The sequence below is a fragment of the Rhododendron vialii genome, chromosome 7a (genome assembly GCF_030253575.1).
Source record: "Rhododendron vialii isolate Sample 1 chromosome 7a, ASM3025357v1".
Classification (NCBI taxonomy): Eukaryota; Viridiplantae; Streptophyta; class Magnoliopsida; order Ericales; family Ericaceae; genus Rhododendron; species Rhododendron vialii.
Genome location: NC_080563.1, coordinates 31,244,931 through 31,254,235, shown reverse-complemented (window position 1 = coordinate 31,254,235; position 9,305 = coordinate 31,244,931).

The following is a 9,305-nucleotide window of genomic DNA, read 5'->3' as shown; positions in this document are numbered from 1 at the left end:
TCATGGGGACTTGGAGGAGGACATCTATATGCATCAGCCAAAAGGTTATGATGTGGAAGAAAAAGAGAATTAAGTGTGCAAGCTTAAGAAGAGCCTATATGGGTTGAAACAGGTTCCAAGACAATGGTATAAAAAGTTTGATACTTTTATGACTAATAGGGATTTCAGTAGGTGTCATGGGGATCACTGTTGTTACTTTAAAACGTTTGGTACATCGTATCTCATACTTTTATTGTATGTAAATGATATGCTTGTTGCAGGTTCAAGCATGGATGAGATTGTGAATCTCAAGGCACAATTGTCCAAAGAATTTGCAATGAAGGATTTGGGTTCTGCGAAGAAAATCCTTGGGATGTGAATTAGTAGGGACAGAGTAAAGGGAAAGTTGAAGTTGTCACAGGAAGAGTATGTTAAAAAGATGCTGAAACGTTTTAACATGGAGAATGCTAAGCCAGTTAGCACACCTTTGACAAGTCACTTCAAGCTTTTGAGGGAAAAATGGGCGGTAACTGATGAAGAAAAGAGCTACATGGCCAAAGTTCCATATGCCTCAGCGGTAGGCAGCTTGATGTATGCTATGGTTAGCACGAGGCCAGACATTGCTCAAGCAGTGGGAGTTGTCACCAGATTTATGGCAAATCCAGGCAAGGAGCATTTGGAGGCAGTCAAGTGGATTTTGTGGTATCTGAGAGGTACTTCTGATTTGGCTTTGTGTTTTGGGGGTTCTGATATTTGTTTGTAAGGATATGTGGATTCGGATATACCAGAGGACATTGACAGCAGAAAGAGCACTACTGGATATGTTTTTACATTGGGGAGTGCAACAGTTGATTGGGTCTCGCAATTACAAAAAATAGTGACTATTTCCACAATAGAGGCGAAGTATGTTGCAGCCACGGAGGCATGCAAGGAGATGGTATAGCTAAGGAGCTTCAAGAAAGAGTTGGGTAAGGAACAAGACAATTGCAAATTGTTCAGCAATAGTTAGAGTGCAATACATCTGGCGAAGAACGCAGCTTTTCATTCGAGGACTAAGCATATTGACATAAAGTATCACTTTATTCGCTCTTTGTTAGAGGATGGACAGTTCACTTTGGAGAAGATTTACACAAGAGATAATCCGGCAGACATGTTTACAAAGATGGTTACTGTGGAGAAGCTGAAATCTTGTTCAGCTTTTATGGGTCTCCAAGCTTGAGTGGGAGGCTGGGTGCTGATGGTGGTAATGATAGTTGATGATTAGCTGAATATCTGAATATGTCTTCAAGTGGGAGATGATCAAGTACATGGCCAGTTGTTTAGGAAAGATCAAAAGAAATATATTTAGAGAATTCTTACGTTGAGCTTAAATTCGAGGTACTGCAAATTTTTTTGGATTGCTATCCTTTTTCACATAGAGCACTCATAATGATTTTGTTATTAAACTTATAAACATTTTAATTAGGTTCATGGCCAATTTTATTTGTTGTTTGGAACATGCATGCTGACTCCTTTATCATTCTTTACAAAATCGATCAGTTAAAAAAGATGTACCACAAAGTTGTTTATATTTAATTAAATACTGTTAGGTGGGATGATATTCGGATTTGTCGCTTCGAATACTGGTTGAGAACTACCAAGTGCTTGATTTCTCTCCGTTTGTAGACGCATGCCAAGGACATAGAGGCTCAACTAAAAAACCTTAAGAAAAAACTAAAACTATTGGAGACGTGGATCTCCCAATATTGCAAACACCACTCCAGTTTTTTTAGGCTAGGAACGTTTTTTTATGTCTTTTAATATCTACCGACATAGGAAAAGAAAGAGTGCAAAACTAATTAACACCCTATTCTTTTTTTTTTTAACGGCAACACCCCATTCTTTTTTTCCTTGATAGTTGTCGAAACAACATTTTTTTTGCATAATTAACATATGGAGTAATTGTAAACCTTTTTTTTAGAACATATGTAGTTATTGACACTCTTTTAAACGTTACCATATATGCATCGATGAAAATATTATGATGTTAATCAAACACACCGCAAACTGGAGTTTTGTGTTCTCTTTTTTTTTTTTTTTTGTTGCCACTCATTTAATATTAAGGGTTTCGATATATATTTTTAAAATGTTTTCTATTGTTATTCTCATGATAACTTTTGACTATTACTCTCTTTTAAATTTCAGATAATTTCTTGGGACTTTAACTAATCATGGACAATCTAAGCGTCTATGACCCTGTGAGTTGAGCCGTTTTATTTTATACCATAGTCGTAATAATCAAATTAATTGTTTCCTATGTATTCGGTGAATTCTTCATTTTCTTATGCAGCTCGACGGTACTTGAAAAAAATATAAGAACTATTTACTCAATTGCATTGCTTAATCTGAATTTATATATTTGATTCATATTTGCTTTATTTTATTTTTTCAGTACAAAAGTTACGTGTCTTCGAGAAAAAAAATGTAATTGTGGTGATTCATGATAAGCAAGAAGTTAATCGTATTGTTATACATGGAGTATGCCTACCAATGCCATTATTACTTTACTCCCTCTGTACTGTAAGGGGTCAACGAATTGATAAAAGGAATGTGGTGCCATACAATACATACCTTTCGAGAAAATATAATTCTCATATCAATGTGGAAGTTTGTGTTGGAATAAGATCTGTTAAGTATATCTACAAGTACATATACAAAGGTCATGATCGTTACATGGTGGTGTTGAAAGATGAATAAACGAGATATAGAATTAAGGTAACTATTATTAGTCACCATTTTACTTTTACAAGAAGGAATTATTGCTCATTAATTATTTTCTTAGGCTATTATTCATGTTCCTAATTGTGCTTTTTAGATGATGTAGATATGCGTTGGTACAAAAACTCTTGGGAGGCAGATAGAGAGACAAATTTCAAGACAATAAGACCTATGTTGAACACCCTTTCCCCCCTACATTTATGTATCAGATTTGACTTTATATAGATTTTTAGATTTTTTATGCATGTTAAAATTGGATTCTATGAATTCAACATGGTATTGGTTTTGAGTTTTATGGTTTGGATTAATATAGTCCAGTGTGTATCCTATCAATGCAATTAACTCAGTATACAGGTAGGAGCTTAACAAATAAAACTTTTTTTGTTGCGAAGTGCTGCAGGCATAGGTAATTAGCATATCAAAGTTTTGCAACAACAAAAATATATTGCATTGAGACTAACATTTTACCTATAGTGTAGCATGTTGTTTGATGAGCTGTACTTGGGTTCTGACTAAGTGTACAATTGATTTTAGGCTGAGTATTCATTTCATTTTTGGGCTAGGTGTTCCAAACAACTAGAATTGGGTGTTCATATATATTTTGGTTGGGTATTCAAAGAAAGGCTAATCAAAAAATATTTAAGCAAAAACATTTTTTTTTTGGGTGTTCATGTGACAATTTTTCTTAAGCTATACAGCTGTCTCTATCAATGTATATATTGCGTTATTATTTGTCGCATAGTTGAATTTGTTGGACAGGCGTTGGTATATTGCACGCAAGTTTAGTATTAATTTGCGTGTGCTGATTGTTTGAGCCGTATATTGCACGTGAGTTTAGTACTATTTGTTTTCGTGTGCTGATTGTTCAAACCGTCCGAATCGATGCCCATGCCTGAACTGTGGTACACTTAAATTTTTGACCTGCTTGAATATTTTTTGCACCTCGATTTGACCTGCACATATATCATATTTTACTTTGTTCCTACCCATTTTTTTCAACATGTCATCCCTTTGCTCATTGTTCGACCTGTAGCTTTAGTTATCTTCAAAATGTGTTGCGTCGTGCCTTCAGGCACGAGCATTCGCTAGTATAAGATATGACTACTTTTGAATCCAATACATAACCAACGGTCCAGATTTATACTCTGCATAAATCTTCACCCTTCAGTCTACAAAATGACATTTTGGTAATTGCCAAATCCGTCCAAGGTTATCATCATCGCATTTTGGTAACCGGCTAATAAAAAAAAAAAATTTTCCTTTTCCGCTTCTCCTCCCTTCCTCTAGATTTACCTCCTCTCTCTTCCTCTTCTTTCTTGCTCTTCCCCTCAAAGGAAACCCATAGTGAAAGCATTTAAGTAAAGTTTTCAAGTCCTTTTATGCATTCATTGACCCTAATTTTTTCCTGTGCAATTAAAGATTGATTAGGGGTTTTTTCGAAAGATTGAAGGAACAGAGAAACTTGAAAACAACCGACTCATACCAGATGTTCACACGCAGCTCCTCGCTCCCCATTACTACTAACCACAAGTCGGACCATTGTACGCCGCCGCAACCACTGACCATTATCCTTTTGTCCCCAGAAAACAACGACGCAGACCCTCTCTCCCTTGCGATCCCCTTTTTCCTAGTGCACCAATTCAGAAACTCGTTGCTTACTCCCAAGGTTTATATTGATTTTGTCGAATCGATTTTAACAATTTGCCTTACAATAGTTTTACCTATACTACTTTCTAGTGGATCGTGAAGAAAGTATTATCGATTGTACTGCCTTTTCCCTGTATTTAAGGTGTTTGAAAAAATGTCTTCCACATGGCAATGGTGCTTTGTCATTGTATGCTTTTTGTTACTACATGATCATGAGTCAGTAGGACTAATATACGTAAGTAAAATTATATAATTTGAAAGTTACAAAAAGTAACAAGATAGAACGTATTTCATTTCGATTGTTCCATGAAGATATTTTTATATTAATTAAATTATCTAAAATTCAAGAGCTCCTAGGTGAACATTATTTTAAGTTAAAAGACAGGTTTCAAAAAGAGTTAGACTGGGTTTAGGCGATTAATGTCTATATGTGTTGATTAGTTTAAGGGTAATGATTTTTTCCATACATTGGAAGCATTGTCTCAACTCACAGTGCTAACACAAAAAATGCCCCTGCATTTTTGTCATGTTTTGTTTTGTTTTCTTCCTCTTTGTCTTGCTTGGTCTCTTGGAGAACTATGTATGTTTTTGTAGTATGAACTGAAAAAAGTGAAGTTATTCTTTCTAACCACTCCCACCCCATAAGAAAAATGAATGGCTGATATTTATTTTCATTCTTGATCTAATTGGGTTTAATGCAAAAGAGTAAGATTATTTTTGGTGGTATATTTTCATAGTTTGTCGCATTTGAACTATTTAAGCCTTAACTTTACATTACATATATCCAAACATAATTATGCATCGAATGAGTCTATTAACGTGTATGGTAGGAGCTAGCTAGTTTGGAGAGTGTTAAACGAAGTTGGGATGGGCAAATTTCACATGTTAGTGAGATTCTTGAGACATAATTTTTCAATACCCTCTCTATTCAGTAAATGTCATGCTCTCCAAATTCAACTTAATAATAATACAAACTTTAAATGATAAACCACCGCAATATACATAATAATACCCGAAAAGGCTTCCCATAAACCATTCATGAGAGTACTATCAAGTTTAAAAGATTATAACCTTGGTGCTTCGGCCCCAAATTCGTCAAAAGAAAGAGAGTTTAGTGATTTACATCGTCCCAAGTCAAAGAATATATTTGAAATTACAATTACATCTTAAAAGAATTTTACAAAAGAAGTCATGGTAATTCCTCCGTGTGAGCTTTCAAAAAAGGATGATCAAATATGTACGTCAAGAACATCATATCAATGTCCCTGTGGTATACCTGAAAATAATGATAGGGTGAGCTACACTAGCCTAGTAGAAAAATCTATGCTCAAACTATATACCAATGAGATGGTTAATGCACCAGAGAGAACATGGACAACAACCAAACTTCCCATATGATCAAGAGTAAAAAATATGCAAGAATATAGGACTAGAAAATCAACACCATTCATATACAAGTAGCTTAATCATCACTAAAGTTCTCCATTTTCATTATGTCACATGTTTTGGTTTTAATTACAAGCATTAGGAACCCTGTGCGTCTCATTTTCGGCATCACACTTTATGGTGGATCTGTGGCTTTCTTCGCATTCGATCTATCGTTCTCAACTATGTTTTTCATCTCACATTACTTAACAACATAATGCTCAATATATAACACATCCATTTCGTTCCTATCAACACACCATAATATCCACATAATTATTCTAATGCATAGACGACAACGGGATACCATGCTCATAAGAATCGACATGTTTCAACGAGATGGATGGAACAACGAATCATTTGAGGTACAAACAATCGAGTTTGGGTTGCTTCGTAGATGTTGGCAGTGGGGTGTGTTGGCGGGTTAGGGTGATGGTGATTTAGGGTAGGCTTAGGGTTTTGTTTTACAGGTTTCTGGCTGTTTTTTTGCAGTGGTGAGGGTTGTGGTTGTGCGGAAGTTTGAGGGTGATTCAGCAAAATGTTTGCAGGTGGGTGCAGGTGGATGATGGAGGCATTTAGGGCTTGGATCTGGTGCTCCCCTTGACTGTTGCAGTTTTTGTTCTATGGTCATCCGATGCTTTGGTTGTTTGGTGGAGGGTGCGAGCGTGCATTGCCATTTTTTAGCTTTGGTGGTTGCCGATGGAGGTGGCTTGTAGTTTTGGGTTCTTGGACGATGGTGGGTTGCGGAGGCGGCGGTAGTGGTTTAGAGTTGTGGATGAAGCTATTAGGATTAAGGTTTTAGGGGTTTGGTGTGGGCTCCGTCGCCCGGCGCTCGCTCGAAGAGTCGCCACCCGGATTTTTGAGATGGATGATTTGAGAAATCGAGAGTTCGTTTGAGAGAAAAAGGCTTTTGATCTAGCGAAAGCATCGAGACTTTGGGTCCGGGGGCCACGTTACGAGCGGGGAAGGTTTTGTTGAAAAAGCACGCCACTCGCCTGGTAAAAATTGGTCTCTACTTAGCATTTTAAATGGGAGATTTAATATCATTTGAAAGACTTAACTTTGATTAAAACATGTACGAGAAAGGGACATGGGGTTTAATATAACACATTGGCGTGCTTGTGGTGTGAGCCGTACAGTATGAAATGGATGAGCAATGTACAGAAAGTGAAATAACAACATTACAACAGTCTGCCAATAGCATGTGAAACACTGTGCGACGAACCGGATACACCGCACGGTGTAACTAAAACACCATGCGGTTCACCTGTCTATGCATTCCAGAATCAGTTTGCTTTTACATGACAAAACAAACCATAGGTCCGCAAAATAGTTTGTTATATTTTTCGAATCTCTGAAAAATGATTTACGAAACCATTTTGTTCATCTTATTATGTAAAACAATGTTAAAAGCTTTTCGAAATTTTGAAAGATTTAATAAAGTCAAAAAGATAACTTTTAACATGAAACTTGATTCAGGAATGTACCCGCATAGAAAAGCAGTAAACAGACTAAACAGAATAACATAAGAAGGAATATGTACAAGAAATAAAATACTGCACAGTGTAAGACACTACGCCGTGCGGAGTTGTAAAACGCCGCACGGTGCAGTGTATCCGGTACAGAAACTATTTTTTTCGTGCTTTTTGAATATAAAGCTCGTTTGAGACCCAAACTTGGTATAGAAAGACCGAGAAGGGCCTCGATCGGCTCCCCCTCAAAGCTAAACGTGGTTTACCCCAAGGAATTTGTTTGTACCTTTTGATTGAAGCTTGGATGTGCTTGAAGATGGAGGAATGGAAGTTGATTTGGACTTGAAATGCTTGAATAAGGGATTGAAGGATGTGAGGTTGTTTGGATGCTTTGAGGTGAAGGTCTTTCTAAGTTAGTAGTTTACTGAACTTAAGAGGAGAAGAAGAATAGGGATATTTTTAGAGAGAGAGTGTGAGAGTCTAGAAAATGGCAGAGTAACTTTATTTGGAGTTGAAGGGGGTACTTCTCAACTAAAGGGGGGTGTATTTATAGGAAAGAGAGCCAAGGATGAACACTAAAAAGAGGAGAGGTGGCTTCTGGGCCGAATAAAACTCATTCTCTACAGGTGCAGGCATGGCCGACAACTTTCTGCAACTGTCAAAACTTTTTCCCGAAACGACGCGCGACATAAAGAGAAATGCCGTTCTGTATATTGAAATGTCGTGCGGTGGAGTGATTTTTTCAGAATTTTCTGAAATGTCGTGCTGCGTTTCTGAAATGTCGCGCGACACTTTGAAACGCCGCGCAATATTTTTAGATAGCTCAGCACACTGAACTTCGCGGGGGCGCCCCGAACACTCCCGAACTCAGATTTGGGCATGGTTTCGAAGCGTTAGAAAGCTTGTCGAGTCCTCTTTCTAACCCAATTGGTTTCACTTAAAGACGTTTTATACATTGAAATGTGTGCCCATTTTACCATCAGTGTGTCATGGAAAAAGTTATTTTTGATCAAGCAAACGCATCTTTCTCTTTTGCAATTGAACTGGGGGCCGCCCTACATGTTTAGAAAAGGGGTTTTCTTGAGATTTAGAGAAGTAGCAGCAAAGGAGCAACAATCCAAGCCTTGAAGGTATATTTTTCCTTATTCATCATCGGAAAACTTAAAGATTATTCGGAGGCCCAGATTAGGGTGTCTACATTTGGTTAGGCTATTGTTTTGGTTTGGGTTGGTTCCTTACCAACCGTTAGGGTTTTTTTTTAGGGTTTTCCTCCTGGTTTGGGCTCAGTAGGCCTAAATCATTTTCTTCATGTGGTTTGGAGAAGAGGGTCTTGGGTGGTCAAGCCGGTGTACCCAAGCCCCTATTATCTCTGTATTTCGTGTTATGAGTTAATGAAATTTTTTTGCTAATAAAAAAATAACAACTTGTGGTTATTGATAATAGTGATTGAAGTTCACATTCTTCCAGGTATTGGAGTTCATGAAGCAAAGGAATAGTAGTAAAGTATCCTAAAAAAATGAGGAAGAAGACTCATAACTATAAATATTATGGAAAGAAATGAAACTTTGCATGCAATCAAACAAATGCTATGAATACGCCAATCACACACGGATGTTGCACGCACACACAATAAAGAACAACATTGGATATTGATTAGTGGAAAGATTTTCCAAGCATTGAAGTTCATGGAGCAAAGGGATAGTAGTGAAGTACCCTAAAAAAATGTGGAAGAAGACTCAGAACTAGAGATGTTATGGAAGGAAATGAAACTTTGCATGCAATCAAATAGAAATGCTCTGAGTACACCAACCATACACGGATGTTGCACGCATACACAATAAAGAATAACTAGTGGTTATTGACCAGTGGAAAGACTTTCATGCATTGAAGTTCATGGAGCAAATGGATAGTAGTGAAGTACCCTCAAAAAATGAGGAAGAAGACTCAGAATTAGAGATGTTATGAAAGGAAATGAAAATTTTTGTCTGCAATCAAACAGAAATGCTATAAGTATGCCAACCATGC